The following is a 19,747-nucleotide window of genomic DNA, read 5'->3' as shown; positions in this document are numbered from 1 at the left end:
CACAGGTTCGTCCACATAGTTTACAGCAAACTCTTGACAAGCTTTAATGCTGACACAGTATTTCTATTGCACAGGCGTTGCAAGTTTTATGGATTCTTGCTATGTTTAACTATGTAACCTTGCAATACACAAGACTGAAGGGTCTGCATACATGTTTACCTTCTCTAGCCCTTTCCCATGTTTTCTCAGCAACGTCCCCTGCAGAAACATGTCACAATCGGTCACTGCTTTGGAACAAGCATTTTTTATGGCAGTCAAGTGTTTAACTAAGTGAATTCTGATATCTGTTTGTCATTGAGTTTTTATACACACCTGGTTAACTTCTAAATATTCAGCGACAGTGAATGTAAACGTCACCCATACATGTGACACAACAATACAGTATTAACTGAACGCACGGTACGCACAAAAGGGACAGAAAAGCCAAAGCAGAATTAACACATGATGATGCCAGAAGGTTAAAAGTCACGATGCATCGAGAAAATTACGAAATGCACAGGTTGAACTAGACTTTACCATAAGAAGTATATTTATAAATGTGAACAATAGACGATATTGGTTTATCAGTGGCTGTTAGGACATACTGGGAGTTGTAGTTTTGCAAAAGCTGGAGAACGGTAGGTTAGAGACCACTGGTTTATATTGTCATTCTTTTCACCTGAAGCTGCCAAATTCATTTGTACAAATTCTTATTAGTATTTCTTACATACATTATTTTTTTTTACAAAGGTCTGATTTGACTCTGTTATATTTATGTTTTCCCTTTCCCTGTCTCTTCTTTAAAAAAATAAACATTTCTATTTGTTGATTTTTTTTATATTTACAGTTAGGTCCAGAATTATTTGGACAGTGACACAAGTATTGGCATTTTACCAAAACATAATATACAGTAATATAATCAATATGGGCTTAAAGTGAAGACTCTCAGCTTTAATTTGAGGGTATTCACATCCTAATTTGTAGTAGTTTAGGAGTAGGAAAAACGGGACCACCGGCGCTGCTTTAGTCTTTAGACAATACAATACACAACCAACGTAATGGATTAAGTGTATAGAGTTTTATTGTTGATAGGCTGCGCGTTTCGACGTCGAACTGACGTCTTCCTCAGGCCAATACAGACTGTGCGGTTCCTGCCTTATTTATACATCATGGCGAGGAAAAAAGACCGCCAGATACAGTGGGTCAAAGGTCACATAACAAAAAACGAATGAAGAAACAATATTAAAATCAATTACGCGTGTCATAATACAATAAGAAAGAACGGGATTAACAACATGTTTAAAAGCTGTTTTAAATCTCATAGTTACACTGACAGATCGGTACCGTGTTTTCAGAGAGAGATTTTTTGAAAGACATAACTTCTATTTATGTATAGGACTGTGGGTGAATGAACGATCATATATTATATGTTTAGTTATGTCTGAGTTTTAATGTGTTTTGACTAATGTTAACGGAAAGGGCAAATAACAAACGTAGCCCAAGAACTGCTGAGTCAGAGCGTCCTTGGTTACTAGGAGTCAAAAAATTACGGAAGCCGTGGGGGACCAAAACAGTTGCGGTGGACCGCATGTTTGGACCGCATGGAGATACAATAATGGTTAAGAGCGTCCTTAGTTACTGGTAGTCAAGAGTACACAAACGTCATGGGGGAGCGAAAGATTTACGCTGGATCGCATAATGAACTGCATAGGGTCACGGATCTCAGCGACAAGAAATCTAAAAGAGACACCTGCATCGGAACTGGTGAGTGACAGAAAGTCATGATAATGGGACATTGGTTATTTTGGATTAATATGGATCTCTTTCGTGAATATCACAGCAGGTAGATGGTTATTTCTTAAAAACAACCTAAAAGGGTAAAAAGTTAAAAGATGGGCCTGAATTGATATCGATCAAATTGATTTTGTATGCCAATAACATATATGTTTGTAAAGGTTTATGGAAGGACCGAAAAAATGTAAATAGAGTAAGAAACCTTATGTTATAGCAGGAACCTTGTATATTATTATTAGGGACTAGGGTTATTCTAATTGATATTGCTATCATGGATGTCAAAGGGTAGATAGTTAAAGAAACACTTATAGTTAAGGCTATGTTTGCTGTTTGGTTGTTTTTTATTTTATATTTTTATTCTAAAGATGACTCCGTAAGGTCATTCAGACCATTTGGATGTAGGGTTTCCAATTTGAAAATCCAAAAGTTCTCCCTCTGCTTGAGCTTAATAAATCTATTGGGTAGGTCCACTGATATCTGTTCGATTGGGGTGACCTTAATCTCAGAAAAATTGCAATTATGTTTATACATACAGTGACGGGACACACTTTGTTTTAAAAAAACCCTCGTGACATTAAACCTGTGGTTATTAATCCGGTTCCTTAAGGTTTGTGTGGTTCGGCCCACATATTGGAGATTGCAAGTGCACTGAAGTAGGTAAATGACATAGGAGCTGCCGCAATTTAAAAAATCTTTTATCATGAATTTTTCCCCTGTTTTTATGGAGTAATATTCCCTGCATTTGTTTGAAATATTCTTACAGCATAGGCACCTGTTTTGGCCGCATCTAAAGGAACCTTTCAGATCTGGGAGTAAACAATGATTTATTGCTTTGACATTCCGCAGTTTGCTAGGGGCTATTAGGTTTTTTATTGTTTTAGCCCGTCTATATGTGATAATAGGTTTCACTGGTATTAGGGGTTTTAAAAGAGAGTCGTTTGTTAAGATGTGCCAATGTTTTTTAAAAACGGTGGCTATGGTATTACTCCCTTTGTTAAATGTAGTTATAAAATTGGTTTTAACCCTCTCACAGCTTGATTTTGACTTAGTGTTTGTAAGTTTCACTTCGATACATTCTTTTTGGGTTAGGCTTTTGGCTTTTAATTCAGCACCTTCGATAAGACTTTTTGGGAAACCTTTTTCTTGGAATCTCTGCTTTAAAGGAACAGTGTCATGGCAAATAATTTTTTTTATATGTTAAAGATGTTAGTGCTTTAATAAAAACGTTTTTATTCATTTGTGTGTTTGTGTTTTACTTTTTCTTATTTTTACACTTTTTCTTCCCTATGGGGGCTGCCATTTTTTGTTCCATTTCTGTGTGTGTCGATTAACGACACACACAGACATGGAGTACGGCAGCCACAGTCCCATAGGGACTGTGAACGGCTCCCGTCCCATTCACGTCCGTGTACGGCGTCTGTGTGGGAACTGCGCATGCGCCGCTCCCACACAGTCCTATTCGAAATTGGCGCCGTCCGGCGCCATTTTCCTGTGGACCGGAAGTCGCGGCCGGACTGTAATATTACTACTTCCGGTCGCGGCTTCCGGACTTGTGCACATGGAACAGCGGCAGCAAAGGGAGCGGACGGGCCGGAGGGAGCCGCGGCGGCAGGAGCAGGTAAGCGATTTCAATGTATGTTAGTGTTTGTGTGTGTTTACTACTGTATGTAAACCTACTACACTGTGGGTTACCTCAAAAAATGGCGACACACAGTGTAGGAGGTTAAACCTTTCAAACCCCTCGTTTATCCCGGCACTAGCCAGGATAAAGGAGGGGGGATGCTGAGAGCTCACTAGAGCGAGAGCTTTTAACCCAATGTTGCAATGCTGCAATTTTGGGAACTAGCTCCAACTAGCTCCATCTAGTGACCAAAAATGGGTAGTATTATAAATTTTGAAAAATTTGAAAAAATTTATAATATTTCCTGACTCGCGAAAAAAATAAAAAAAATTTGAACAATGTTTAATCACCCACTCACTAAATGTTTAAATTTAAAAAAAAAAACATGTTTTTGGGGCGACACCATGCCTTTAAGATCCCACATTCCTGGTTAAAGGTTAGATTATCTGAGCAATTCTTCCTAATTCTTCTGTATTGTCCGAACGGGATATTTCTGAGCCACGGGGGATAGTGAGCACTTTTAAAATCGAGATAACTATTCATGTCAACCATTTTGAAATGAGTTTTAGTTGTAAAAAGGCCATTTTTCTTACCAATTGTTAGATCTAAAAAATCAATGTTCGTGTCTGAAAAATTATGAGTAAATGAGAGGCCAAAAGTATTATTATTTAAAACATCCATAAAATCATTGGCTGTACTAACGTCGCCATTCTATATAAAAAACAGGTTATCGATGAATCGCCTATAAAACAGAATTCTATTTCTAAAAGCATGCTCACTTAGAATGAGGGCTTCCTCGAAAGCCCCCATATATAAGTTTGCATAAGAGGGTGCGAATCTTGTCCCCATTGCACATCCCTTTATTTGTTTGTAAAATTTCCCATCAGAATTGAAAGCATTATGGGTTAGTATAAAATCTACGCATTCCATGATAAAATTAATTTGTGTGTTGGGATAACGTGGATCAGTTGCAAGGTAGTCTAAGGTGACTTGTGCACCCTGTGTGTGTGGGATATTGGTGTATAGAGAGGATACGTCCGCCGTGAGAAAATTGATATTAGATATATCGCAGGTTGACTGTAATTGAAAAAGATCTCTTATGAGGTGTGTTGAATCTTTGAGAAAAGAGGACAATTCGGAAACTAAGGGTTGAAGGTGGATGTCTACAAAATGTGATAGGTTGCTTGTTAAAGAGCCTATTCCTGAAATTATTGGTCGGCCGGGCGGATTATGAAGAGCTTTATGGATTTTGGGAAGTTGATACATGAATGGGATGGATGGAAACGGAACGGTCAAAAACATTTTTTCTTTTTTGCATATCAGGTTTTTGGTGAATGCAGTTTCGATCAAAGCTTTATATTCTATTGCAAATTCAGGGATTGGGTTGTATGTAAGTTCTTCATAATATAGAGTGTCTGATAATAATCTCTGCGCTTCTTGGTGTCCATCATCCGAGGTGAGCGGAATTGTCTCACCGATCAATTTTATCACTATTGTATCCGATCCTGATTTGCGGCGCCGTGTTCTTTTTTCTACCCTACCTAACATCCTAATTTGAGGAAGGGTTTAAGAATTAAAGCCCTTTAATATGTAGCTGCCCTTTTTCAAGGGACCAAAGGTAATTGCACAATTATCTCAAAAGCTATTTAATGGGCTGCATGGGCTATTCCCTCATTAATCCATCATCAATTAAGCAGGTAAAAGGTCTGGAGTTGATTCCACATGTGCCATTTGCATTTGGAAGCTGTTGCTGTGAACCCACAACATGAACATGAGGTCAAAGGAGCTCTCAATGCAAGTGAAACAGACCATCGTTAGGCCAAAAAAATGAAGAAATCCATCAGAGAGAGAGCACAAATGTTAGGAGTGGCCAAATCAACAGTTTGGTACATTCTTGAGAAAAAAAAAGAGCGCACTGGTGATCTTATGAACTCCAGAAAGCCTGGACATCCAGGGAAGAAAACAGTGGTGGATGATCACAGAATCCTTTCCATGGTGAAGAAAAATACCTTCACAACATCTACCCAAGTGAAGAACACTCTCCTGGAAGTAGGTGTATCAGTATCTAAGTCTACCATAAAGAGAAGAATTCATGAGATCAAATACAGAGGGTTCACCACAAGGTGCAAACCATTAATCATCTTCAAAAACAGAAAGGACAGATTAGACTTTGCCAAACAACATGTAAAGAAGCCAGCCCAGTTCTGGAACAGAATTCTTTGGACAGATGAAACTAAGATCAACCTGTACCAGAATGATGGGAGGAAGAAAGTATGGAGAAGGCTTGGAACGGCTCATGATCCAAAGCACACCACATCCTCTGTAAGACATGGTGGAGGTAGTGTGATGGCATGGGCATGCATGGCTGCCAAAGGCACTGGTCCACTAGTGTTTATTGATGATGTGACTGAAGACAGAAGCAGCCGGATAAATTCTGAAGTGTTCAGGAATATACTTTCTGTAACGTCCATGGCCGTGGGCCGTCGGGTTCACTCACCTCCCGACGCCCGCAGCCATGGATCCGTGAGCGCTGGTCCCTGCCTCCTTCCTAGGAGATGCCAGCGCTCACTTCCGCTCCATCCTGCTGTGTCCCGTAGGGTGCGCGCGCTCGCTCGCGCACGGCCTTAAAGGGCCAGCGCGCGCACAAATTATCAGTCATCATCATCAACTGCCCTAATTTCCAGGTCTATAAGAAGGCCCCAGGCCTTCTGATCCTTGCCTGAGCGTTGTTAGTCTATCCCAGTCTGTCTAGCAAATGGTCCCTTAGTGTTTCCCGCTCCAGCTGTTGCCCGTGCCCTGTTACCCGTTCCTGTATTCCGTATTGTTCTAGTTCCTGTGCCTACCTGCATTGGAGTAGTGTCGTTTGCCACTTCCAGTGTCTTCTGCCATGTCCAGTGTCTTCTGCCACGTCCAGTGCCTTCTGCCACGTCCAGTGTCGTCTGCCACGTCCAGTGTCTTCTGCTCCATCGGATACTGGCCGCCACGTCTGGCGCCACCTGCCGCACCAGCCTCCATCCGTACTGAAGCCACAGCCACCGTCCGGACTATTTCAGGTACCCAAGCGTTACTGTCTGCCATTGACTTTTGCATAGACTGTGACCTGGTCAGCTGCCTCCCCGCTACGGCGGAGCGGCCTAGTGGATCCACATACCCCGTGTCCGTGACACTTTCTGCTCAGATTCAACCAAATGCAGCAAGGTTCATTGGACGTCACTTCACAGTACAGATGGACAATGACCCAATACATACTGCAAAATGCAACCCAGAAGTTTTTTAAGGCAAAGAAGTGGAATATTCTGCAATGGCCAAGTCAATCTCCAGATCTCAACCCGATCGAGCATGCATTTCACTTGCTTAAGACAAAACTTAAGGCAGAAAGACCCACAAACAAGCAACAACTGAGGACAGCTGCAGTAAAGGCCTGGCAAAGCATCACAAAGGAGGAAACCCAGCGTTTGGTGATGTCCATGGGTTCCAGACATCAGGCAGTCATTGCCTGCAAAGGATTCTCTACAAAGTATTAAAAAAACAAACATTTTATTTATGGTAATGTTAATTTGTCCAATTACTTTTCAGCCCCTGAAATGTGGAGGCTGTGTAGAAAAATGGTTGCAATTCCTAAACGTTTCACAGGATATTTTTGTTCAAGCCCTTGAATTAAACCTGAAAGTCTACACTTCAATTGCATCTCAGTTGTTTCATTTCAAATCCAATGTGGTGGCATGCAGAGCCCAAATCATGAAGATTGTGTCCAAATAATTCTGGACCTAACAGTAAGTAAATGAAATATACTAGAAATATCACTGGCTGCTTTACCACTGAGTTTGCAGTGTATGAGTCTTGACTGGTCCCTACACTGGACTTCATTATCTCTGTTAAGATGTTCCTATCATAATATAGAAGATTAGACAATAGAAAGATCCTAGCCCAAGTGCTTCTCCTTTTAAAAATCAGTGAAAATTGCTGTTCAGACACATGTAATTCAGCCCAGGCTTGCCTAAAGGTGGCCATATCGATTTCTGCAGACTCAATGGACTATCTCGTATATACACTGGTGTGCCCCCACCCAGATGTCAGATGTTGACGGATAGAAGGAGCAGGCATGTTGGATTTCAACATGACCGATCCCTGTGTATGGCCAGCTTTAGTACAGCTATTTTTTACTTATGTTTGTGATAAGATGAGCACTTTTTTGGTTGCAATTCCTAAATGTTTCACAGGATATTTTTGTTCAACCCCTTGAATTAAACCTGAAAGTCTACACTTCAATTGCATTTTAGTTATTTCATTTCAAATCCAATGTGGTGGCATGCAGAGCCCAAATCATGAATTGTGTCACTGTCCAAATAATTCTGAACCTAACTATGTTTTAGATCATTATAGAATACTGTGATTCATTCTGGAAATGATAAATGGTTTTGAGAAAAATATTGTATACTTTTATCATGTTTCTTTTATATATTAGATGTGTCTTTTTGTATGTTTCTCTTCCAGGATTGCTAATGTTAGACAATATCCCATATGAGGCCTTTGTCTAGGCTGTAGGTAGCACACAGAGTCCCTTGCGGCTCTGTATTATGGAGCAGTAGAGACTCCATGTTCTGCTGTACGATGTTCCGTTGGGTACTATATCTTGGAATTATTCTTCCCTAGAAACATGGCTTCAATCTCGGTAGTGCGACATGTGATAGAGCATGCCAGCATTTTTTTTTTTTGCGATTTGTATGGAATAAGCTATGTATTCTTCCATATGAAATTGGATATAAATAGTGATACAGTGTGGCCCCATGCACCTCTATGGGTGCCCGATTAAGGGCCCTTACAACATAGAGCCGTAATACGGCCATGTGTATGAAGCCCAAGTATTGGCCAAATAATTTTTTTTTAGACTTTTATTTGTAGTACTACGTTCAGTTGCTACATTCTTACACATTTAGTTTGCTTTGCTTCTTGTTTCTCTATAAATCTGTTTAAAAAAAACCACATAATTTCTATTGCAAATACTGTGGTGGATTTTCAGTATGACATGTTTTAGTTGTAAATTAAATTGTAACAGTTGTAAGTTTGACTTGAAAGGAAAGGTTTACATTTTATTTTGACTATTTTCCATTTCTGAGAATCAGGTGAGTGCCTAGTTTTGTGAGCACTGTGCAATAGTGTGCATACAAATAAACCTCGCTTCCCAATAACTATGCAGTCACCTGTTTACAATGCAAAACAATGCTTTCCAATGACTCAAGTGCTGAAATCACAATTAACTTATTGTCCTTGATTAGAACAAAAAATGTAAGAGTGGTTGTATTAATTTTTGGTATAGTGGCCATCAATAGCTGTGTAAAATGGATAATTACATATACAGTCACATATTATTCAACATACTGACACAGAAATGTGAATATTATACTATAATAATGTAATATTGTAGATTTAATAATAAGTGGAGTGCTCCACCTTTGTATTATATACCATATATATTATTGTTAAGCTAAACAGTACTACTCTTACTTATACAGTACATGCAAATTATGGGAGGAAACAATGAGGTAGATTTTAAATGAATTTATGCCCAGTTTTCTGCCATAAATACATTGAAAAATAAGGTGTTCAGGTTGCTCTGAATGTCTTATTTACTAGAGATTTCTGACACTTTTCTAACTAAACAAGTGTTGAAAATAAAGCCAGGTCTGAGCTGGCATTGTTTCCCCCGATGACAGATTCATCAGCAGGGTTGTGTCCTCTCGATGAATCTGGCAAATGCTTTCCTGGGAGGGAGACTGGCGCACCTTTTGTACAGTGCGCCAGTAAGAATAAATCTTCCAACATACTCTTTACAAACCCTTTACAGCATTTTCCTAAATCATTAGAAAGATCTCAATATAAGCTAAAGCGTATGATTAGATCGTTATAATGGGACCACAGAAAATGACCAGCATCACTGAGACTAAATCAGTCTAATAGTGCTTTAACAGGTACATTGTTTGGTTTCTTTAGGGCTCCCTACTGTCTCTTAAATGACTTACATTATCCATGATGATTAAGAGTGATCGCACAAGCATGGGCACATCTCCTTTAGCAACGGGTTATTCGACACTGATCAGGCAATTATGGGATATCCTATATATATATTTTTATCTAACATTTTAATAAAAGCTGGTATACATAAACCTAACTGATGCAAAGCCAGCACATTCATTATATACTAGGTAGGTGGGTGGGTGAAAACCCGTTCCCATCAGGACGCAGACGGGTCAAAGAATGCTGCAGAAGGAGTGTGCATTAAATAGTGATAGCCCCTCCCACTAGTCTTGAGGGGAGTGGCGGACTAAGTGCTCAAAGGTGTGCGATAAATGTGTGTCAGTGTAGTGCTAGGGTGTGAATGGATGGTAAAAAATAAATATGTATGTATGAAAGTGTCAGAACTGTGTAATAATGTAATAAAAATAAATAAATAAAATAAATGTGATGAATAGGGGTCAGTGCTGTGAATAGTACATGGGGTGTCAGTACTATGTGTAATACGTGGAGGGATAATGATAATACCCCATGTTTCATGGATATTTCTTACTACGTATACTACACTTTTTTTCAGGACGCAGCCGGGTCTTATATGCTGGGAGGGCATGATGTGCTGGCGTTTGGTTTGGAATGCAGAGCAGCCCGCTTTAGCTAACACTAGCGGCGTTACAAATAGGCTGTTATTCGGCAAGATACGCCATGCCTGACGACCAGCACATTATCCCTCCACGTATTACACATAGTACTGACACCCCATGTACTATTCACAGCACTGACCCCTATTCATCACATTTATTTATTTATTTATTTTTATTACATTATTACACAGTTCTGACACTTTCATACATACATATTTATTTTTTACCATCCATTCACACCCTAGCACTACACTGACACACATTTATCGCACACCTTTGAGCACTTAGTCCGCCACTCCCCTCAAGACTAGTGGGATGGGCTATCACTATTTAATGCACACTCCTTCTGCAGCATTCTTTGACCCGTCTGCGTCCTGATGGGAACGGGTTTTCACCCACCCACCTACCTAGTGAGTATGGCCTTTTTTGTGGTTTTGATATTTATGTCCCATTTTTTCTGTTTGTGTTTTTAAATTAGGAACGAAAAGTTCTGGTTAGGGACTCGCAAGGCACTGGGGACCCTTGACGTTGGGTTGCGAGCTTTGCGTATTTTGGCCAAAATAACAACTAATACCCCATGTTTCATGGATATTTCTTACTACGTATACTACACTTTTTTTCAGGACGCAGCCGGGTCTTATATGCTGGGAGGGCATGATGTGCTGGCGTTTGGTTTGGAATGCAGAGCAGCCCGCTTTAGCTAACACTAGCGGCGTTACAAATAGGCTGTTATTCGGCAAGATACGCCATGCCTGACGACCAGCACATTATCCCTCCACGTATTACACATAGTACTGACACCCCATGTACTATTCACAGCACTGACCCCTATTCATCACATTTATTTTATTTATTTATTTTTATTACATTATTACACAGTTCTGACACTTTCATACATACATATTTATTTTTTACCATCCATTCACACCCTAGCACTACACTGACACACATTTATCGCACACCTTTGAGCACTTAGTCCGCCACTCCCCTCAAGACTAGTGGGAGGGGCTATCACTATTTAATGCACACTCCTTCTGCAGCATTCTTTGACCCGTCTGCGTCCTGATGGGAACGGGTTTTCACCCACCCACCTACCTAGTGAGTATGGCCTTTTTTGTGGTTTTGATATTTATGTCCCATTTTTTCTGTTTGCATTCATTATATACACTTAGGTCCAGAATTATTAGGACAGTGACGAGTTTTGGCATTTTAGCTGTTTACCAAAACATATTGAATATATAGTTATATAATCAATATGGGCTCAAAGTGCAGACTCTCAGCTTTAATTTGAGGACAGAAAGAAAAAATGTGAAAAAAATCCTCCAGCTCACCTTGTCACAAAAAGGGTATGGGAATCAGCACAAGGATCCTCGTGTCGGCACACGCAAGAGATACTTCGTAAACAGGGGAGTTGGATCCAACTCCCCTGTTTACTTTAATTTGAGGGTATTAACATCCTAATTTGAGGAAGAGTTTAGGAATTACAGTTCTTTAATATGTAGCTGCCTTTTTTCAAGGGACCAAAGGTAATTGGACAATTATCCCAAAAGCTATTTAATGGGCTGCATGGGCTATTCCCTCGTTAATCCATCATCAATTAAGCAGGTAAAAGGTCTTGGTACATTCTTGAAAAAAAAAAAGAGCGCACTGGTGATCTCGTGAACTCCAAAAGGCCTGGACGTCCATGAAAGACAACAGTGGTGGATGATCGCAGAATCCTTTCCATGGTGAAGAAAAACCCCTTCAATACATCTACCCTAGTGAAGAACGCTCTCCTGGAAGTAGGGGTATCAGTATTTAAGTCTACCATAAAGAGAAGACTTCATGAGAGCAAATACAGATTGTTCACCACAAGGTGCAAACCATTAATCAGCCTCAAAAATAGAACAGCCAGATTAGACTTTGCCAAACAACATGTAAAGAAGCCAGCCCAGTTCTGGAACAGAATTCTTTGGACAGATGAAACTAAAATCAACCTGTACCAGAATGATGGGAGGAAGAAAGTATGGAGAAGGCTTGGAACGGCTCATGATCCAAAGCACACCACATCCTCTGTAAGACATGGTGGAGGTAGTGTGATGGCATGGGCATGCATGGCTGCCAAAGGCACTGGTCCACTAGTGTTTATTGATGATGTGACTGAAGACAGAAGCAGCCGGATGAATTCTGAAGTGTTCAGAGATATACTTTCTGCTCAGATTCAACCAAATGCAGCAAGGTTGATTGGGCGTCGCTTCACAGTACAGATGGACAATGTGCCAAAACATACTGCGAAAGCAACCCAGGAGTTTTTAAGGCAAAGAAGTGGAATATTCTGCAATGGTCAAGTCAAGCACCAGATCTCAACCCGATCGAGCTGCATTTCACTTGCTTAAGACAAAACTTTACAAAGTATTAAAAAAAACAACATTTTATTTATGGTAATGTTAATTTGTCCAATTACTTTTGAGCCCCTGAAATGAGGAGGCTGTGTAGAAAAATGGTTGCAATTCCTAAATGTTTCACAGGATATTTTTGATCAACCCCTTGAATTAAACCTGAAAGTCTACACTTCAATTGCATCTCAGTTGTTTCATTTGAAATCCAATGTGGTGGCATGCAGAGCCCAAATCATGACGATTGTGTCCAAATAATTCTGGACCTAAGGGCTTATTCAGACGAACGTTAAATAAGTCCGTGCAACGCGTGTGATTTTCACGCGCCTCGCACAGACCTATATTAGTCTATAGGGCCGTGCAGACAGTCCGTGATTTTTACGCAACGTGAGTCCGCTGCGTAAAACTCATGACATGTCCGTTCTTTGTGCGTATTTTGCGCATCACGCACCCATTGAAGTCAATGAGTGTGTGAAAATCACGCGCACCACACGGAAGCACTTCCGTGGGATGCGCATGATTCGCGCAACAGCAGTGAAAAGTATGAATGAAAACAGAAAAGCACCACGTGCTTTTCTGTTTACAAACATACAAACGGAGTGTCATAATGATGGCGGCTGCGCGAAAAGCACGCAGCCGCGCACCATATGATCATGACACACGGAGCTGCTAAGTGCCTTTTGCCCACGCCAAACGCCGCGTTTTTTGCGTGCGCAAAACGCACACGCTCATGTGAATCCGGCCTAACAGTAAGTGAATGAAATATACAAGAAATATCACTGGCTGCTTTACCACTGAGTTTGCAGTGTATGAGTCAGGTCTCATACATTGTCTGTCAGTCAGTGAGGTGTATCAGTAGAATATATCGTGAGGGGTGAGGAGGTGCTTGGTGTTTGCAACTATACTATCACATCAGCACACCTCTCCTTATTACTGTCCACCTTATCTGAGCCTGTTTACATTGTACTTAGGGCTAAGATGGCTCATTTTAATGAAACAATTTAATAAACCAATTTTTAATCGTTCTATTTTCAGGCAGTAAAATTGTTAATTTACGGAACGGAATACTCTATCAGTGTGCGTATTCAATAATACAAAGTAAGACCAAGCGCGCCAAGTTTTTTTTTTTCTTATTGCAGAAACTGTGTTTTCCCTACAAGAACCGAAAACACTTGTCTGAAGCTAAACAACTGCAAATACCCCAAATAATACAGGAAAAGGAAGAGACCACTATTAAAATGGATAGCTTGTATGCAATAAATAAATTGGGAGAGATTTACTATGAAAAATGTGCAAAAATTCTGTTGTAAATTGCACCATAAAAGTGTAGTATATAAACAAATTAATTGTTAGTTTTTGATATTTTTTTATACCTACATTAACATTTTTGAAGTGTTTAGGGAAGTGGATGTTTCTAAAAGGAGTCATAAAATTCAAAATGCCACGTGCACAATTTTTATGAATTTGCTACAAGTAATAAATATATACATATAATATACATCTTGCGACATTATTTTTCTCAATCTCAATTAATTTTCTCAATAAATTTTCTCAATCACGTTTTGTCCTCCATTTGATAACTGGAATATTTCAATTGAAACCATTAGGGCACGTTCAGACGTGGCGGAATTTTTCCGCTGCAAATGTTGGTGAAGATTTGGGCCAATTACGCAACGAATCTGCACCAACATTTGCATATTTAACAGGTAATTCAGACGTTGCAGAAAACACAGCGGACTTGCCACAGATTTCAGTTTTTGCTTTACAAAGTCTGAAATCCGCCGTGAAATTCTGCTTCTTCTCCGCAACAGTCAGCGCATGCTGCGGAGGGAAAATTCCGCACCGCAGCCTATGGTCCGCAGCTGAGTTTTCCGCAACGTCTGAACTAACTTGCCTAAAAATTTAATGAAACAAATGTAAAAAACGGCCGCTGGAGAATTCCACAGCGGACTGTCTGCAGCGGAATTCCACAGCAATTCCACCACGTTTGAACCTGCCCTTACTGTGAGCTTTGTCCTTTTGTCTATAACTTCTGTACAGATTCCTAAATGATGGTAAGGGTATGTTCACATGGCCTATTTTCAGATGTAATTCGGGCATTTTATGCCTCGAATTACGCCTGAAAAGACGGCTCCAATACGTCGGCAAACATCTGCCCATTGCTTGCAATGGGTCTTACAATGTTCTGTCCAGACGAGGTGTAATCTTACGCGTCGCTGTCAAAAGACGGCGCGTAAAAAGACGCCGGCATCAAAGAAGTGCATGTCACTTCTTTGGACGTTTTCGGAGACGTTTTTTATTGACTCCATTGAAAAACAGCTCCAATTACGTCCGTAAAAGACACCGCGAAAAACGCGAGTACATGCAAAAATTTCTAAAATTCAGAAGCTGTTTTCGCCTGAAAACAGCTCCGTAATGTCAGACGTATTTTGTTAACATGTGTGAACATAACCTAAGATTTGAGACAATTCATTGGACAAATTTTAGAAAACTTTATAGACCAGAATAAGTTAAATTGGTCACTGGTATACACAATTTAGATTACAGGCTCATTTCATGTGCACAAACCCATTATAGTATTACAGAGTCTCTTCAGGTCCGTATTGCGGCCCATAGTCCATTTGATGCCTCTGTAAGGCACCATATTCTTCCACAGAAGCAGCGTCTAGGCAAAAATGCCTGTGTCATGGAGCATGCCACCTTTTTATTCTCATGGATTCCATATAAATTTGTGAGAAAAAAACCTATGTGCGCCTCCATAGAAAATTGATGGTTCAGAATGGGATCATAGCAGACTATGGGCACAGTATTTTGGATATGTAATATGGCTAGGTGCATTAGTACTTACATACACCACCATTGGCATGTGTACAGACATGCATAAATTATAAAAAAAAAATTATTACAGCTTTCGGTCATATATTTATCTATATATTTGATAGTCTTACTTGCCTAAACCACCCTTATAAAGGGAATCCTTTAATGTTTGTCAATGTTTTCAATTGAGCTTTTGGAATTGTGTGTATATTTTAATAACATGGTGAAAGTCATTATTTTTCTAGATACCTTTTTGCTGTTTTTTTGTTTTTGGCTTGGAGTACATGAAATAACAAACATACTGACAGTTACACCTCATGCACACGACAGTAAATACTGCACGGACAGGCTGCGGATTGTCATCTGTTATTGCGGACCGTGCTCACAGTATTAAGTATGGGAGCATGGTCCTTTAATGCAAATAAAAAAGGACATGTCCTACTTTTTAAGGCTCATTTCTATGGCTCGGACACACCCATAAATATATGGGAAGATGTCTGTGGCCGATAGAAATTAATGGTTCGGTATTTTATCCGCAATTATGTATCCGTAATTGCGGATAAAACTACGGTCGTGTGCATGGGGCCTTAACAAACAATGGGTCACATTTATAAAAATTCTCAAAGTCATGAAGACTAGGTGTGAAGTAGAAGATGGTGAAAGAATGTGCGCCATATTTATAAAGTCTCTGGCCCCCATGTCTAATGGGACCCACACTAAATTTTGCCACGGGGCCCTATGATTGCTGTGTACGCCACTGGGTTGAACTGATTTATCACAATCGTGAGCGACACTGACAAACGTTGTGCAACATTTTCCACAAGAGGAAACAGTCCAACTGCCTGTGCCAGTTCAGTGCAGTCAGAAGCTGAGAAGGACTTTGTATGAAAGCCAAATATAAATACAATTGCATGGTGCAAACAAATGTTGCCATTTGCTGCAAAATGTGCCTGATTTATTAAAACCAGCCTTGTTGCCCATAGCAACCAATCAGAGCTCAAATTTCATTTCTTAATATGCTCTGGAAACATAAAAGTTGCACTGTGATTGGTTGCTATGGGCAGCAAGGCCAGTTTTTCTGTCGCTATGTTTGTGAAGGTACATTATGGACCCATAGAATTATATGGATGTCATCTTATGGCTCCGTACAAGACCAATCCATAATATGACTGTGTGCATTAGTCCTGAGAATCATGTATTGATGCCATTATTGCAGTTATCTGGCGCAATTGCATTGAAAAAAAAGAGAGTTCAAAATAACTGCAATTTGTATAAAGCTGTCATTACACTTTTACAGATACAAATGACTTAAGCAATTGCTTTCTTTGAAAAGGGAGTGTGGCCTTCTATTTGCAATATATTTATTTTTTAATTATGCTCTTAAAGGGCTTGTCTCCGCTATGTACACCTTGACACATATTTTTTTTTATAGTTTTTTTTTTTATAAACTTGTGCATCAGTGTGATTGGTGCAACTTCCTAAATACAATTTAGTAAAAATAATTTTTACTTTTTGTGATACAGCTGCTTTGTATTCTGTATACAGAGCAGCTGTATTGTTCGTTATGAACTTAGATGTGATTGTTAACAGCTCGATCCTGCGTGGACCCACTGTCACCCGTCAGACCAGCGGACTTATAATATTGTAAAATATTTATTTCTCTAAAGACTGCTTCTATATCAGTAAATTAGAAATGGGATAGTTTAAAAAAAAAAAAAAAGAAGAGATGTAGCAATCTTTAACTTGACTTTTATCACATTAAATTTGTCAATGGCATTTCAATGACTTAAGTGATACGTTACAAGTGTACGCAATTTAACATTAAACGGGGAGCCCTTTTAAATTGTAGTAGACTGAGTAATTATTTGTTTTAGACAACTTGGCATTAGACCTCATTAGCATTTAATTGAGATTTAATGAATTGAAACATCAACTTGCTATTTACTGCTTCACAATGCTAGATTTATACGTTTTTTTATGAGGATGTGCTTGAAAAAGTTATCAAGTGTCCAGTCTCTTCCACTCCTAAAAAACAAAAACTAATTTCCATGCACATTTGTGTTTAAGGCATTTTGTAATTTGTATTACTTTTAAAGCTTTTTTAACCCCTTAATACCGAAGATATTTTAAACCTTACTGATCGAGCAATTTTTTAGGCTGGGTTCACACGACCATGTTACGTCCGTAATGGACGGAACGTATTTCGGCCGCAAGTCCCGGACCGAACACACAGCAGGGAGCCGGGCTCCTAGCATCATAGTTATGGATGACGCTAGGAGTCCCTGCCTCTGCGTGGAACTACTGTCCCGTACTGAAGACATGATTACAGTACGGGACAGTTGTCCTGCAGCGAGGCAGGGACTCCTAGCATCATACATAACTATGATGCTAGGAGCCCGGCTCCCTGCAGTGTGTTCAGTCCGGGACTTGCGGCTGAAATACATTCCGTCCTTTACGGACCGAATATGCTCGTGTGAACCCAGCCTTAGGTTTTTCTATCGTCGCATTCAAAGAGGTATAACTTTTTTATTTTTGCGTCGACACAGCTGTATAAGGACAAGTTGTTTTTGTTTTTTTGCGGGACAAGTTGTATTTTATAATAGCACCATTTTGGGGTACAAATAATTTATTGATTATCTTTTTATTAACTTTTTTTAGTGGGGTACTGTTAAAAAACCCCAGAAATTTCGCCATTTTTTTGCACCTTAATTTTACGCCGTTTACTGTGTTGTATAAATAACAATAACTTTAGTCAGCGGGTCGTTATGATTGCAGCGATACCAAATTTTATAGTTTTTTTTATGTTTTCCTACTTTTACACAGTGAGAACAATTTTTTTTCAAAATTATTTGTATTTGTGTCGCCATATTGTAAGAGCCAGAAACTTTTTTCTTTTGAGGGCTTTTTTTTTGCGTGACGATTTGTAGTTTATATTGGTACCATTTTGGAGAAGATGCGACGGTTTGATCACTTTTTATGAAATTGTTTTGAAGGTAGAATGTACCGAAAACAGCAATTCCGGTGTTATTTTCTATTCTATTGGTTACAACGTTCAGCGTGCGGGTTAGATAATGTAACAGGTTTACAGTTGGGTTAGTTACGGACGCGGTGATACCAAATATGCGGAACGTCTTACTTTTTTTTCATAATAAAGTATTTTCTATGGGGAAAACGTGCGTTTTAAATTTTTTTTACTTGGGACATTTATTTATTTATTTCAAACTTTATTTAACTTTTTTTTTGTTTTTTTTTAGTCCTACTAGGGGACTTTACTGTACGATATTTTGATCACTTTTATAATAGACTGCAATACTTCTGTATTGCAGTGTATTATTGCCTGTCAGTGTAAAACTGATAGGCACCTGTTAGGTCATGCCTCTGGCATGGCCTAACAGGCAATCACTAAAAGCAGACCTGGGGGCCTTTGTTAGGCCCCCAGGCTGCCATAGAAACCATTGGCACCCCGCGATGCACGTGGGGATGCCAGTGGGGTGGGAGAGGGAGCCCCCTCCCTCTAAAATCACTCAGATGCGGCGCCTGCTATCGACGTGAAAAGGCAGCGTTTCAGTAAAACTACCCCAAACGGCCGACGTAAAAACACTATACGCCGGTCGTTAAGAACTCCTATAATAAATTGTCTTATTTGTTTTTTCCGACATTATCTTAATGTGAAGACTACACGTTCCAGAATGCAAATGCAGACATAGAGCTGAGCAAGTGATACTTTGAGATTTCAGCTCTGAAGTTTGCAGAATGTGGTTCTGATCTATACTACGGGCTGTAACACAGGATCTACAAGTTAAGTAAATCAAATCAAATCAGGCTAATCAATTTTTTGTGTGTAGATGAAATCTATGTGTAAACTGTAAAATGCTGTTCAAACGTTGACAAATTTTTTAACTTTATTTTTCATGACTCCTCACTTCTCCTTTATCTGTAGTTTGTATGAAACATATCAATACCAAAACTTATGTATTACTAGTGTGCCTGGTAGATCCCTAGGATCTATACAAATCTAAACTCTTGTATGTTCTTCTACATCAACAAGTGGGATGAAGAATGTGGATTAAGCGGAATGACCCTCATGTTACAGATAAAAGGGATAGCAACAAATACAGCTGATATAGACACAGGACCAGCGCAAAAGGGAAAAAAGAGGAGGTTGCAGATTCACATGTGACACAGACCGGCTAACTGGAAGCAGACAGAGACACACGACATCTACTTACTATCATCTGCACGAACGGTGAGCAGTGAGAAATAAACAACAGTCAATAATTCAATACAAATAGCAACATATTTACACACTGCTTAGGATAAATAAATCAGCTTTTTGCTGTATCCCTTATTATCATTACTATATTATTATTATTATTATTATTATTATTATTATTATTATTATTATTATTATTATTATGTGTTTTATTGTGTTATGTTCATATGACATGCTGAAACCTGTAGCATGAAGTCAACATATTCACTAACTGGGATACCAAATCAATTCCTAG

At 39.4% G+C, this 19,747-nt stretch overlaps 1 protein-coding gene across 8 annotated transcripts in view; it reads right to left on the bottom strand.

Moving 5' to 3' along the window:
• Positions 1 to 19,747, bottom strand: part of UNC13A (unc-13 homolog A) — a 667,493-nt gene that overhangs the window by 59,597 nt on the left and 588,149 nt on the right. The window lies entirely within an intron of this gene.

Source organism: Rhinoderma darwinii, chromosome 1 (genome assembly GCF_050947455.1).
Source record: "Rhinoderma darwinii isolate aRhiDar2 chromosome 1, aRhiDar2.hap1, whole genome shotgun sequence".
NCBI classification, from domain to species: domain Eukaryota; kingdom Metazoa; phylum Chordata; class Amphibia; order Anura; family Rhinodermatidae; genus Rhinoderma; species Rhinoderma darwinii.
The sequence above is the reverse complement of the archived record's forward strand: the minus strand, read 5'-3'. Positions and strand labels throughout refer to the sequence as shown.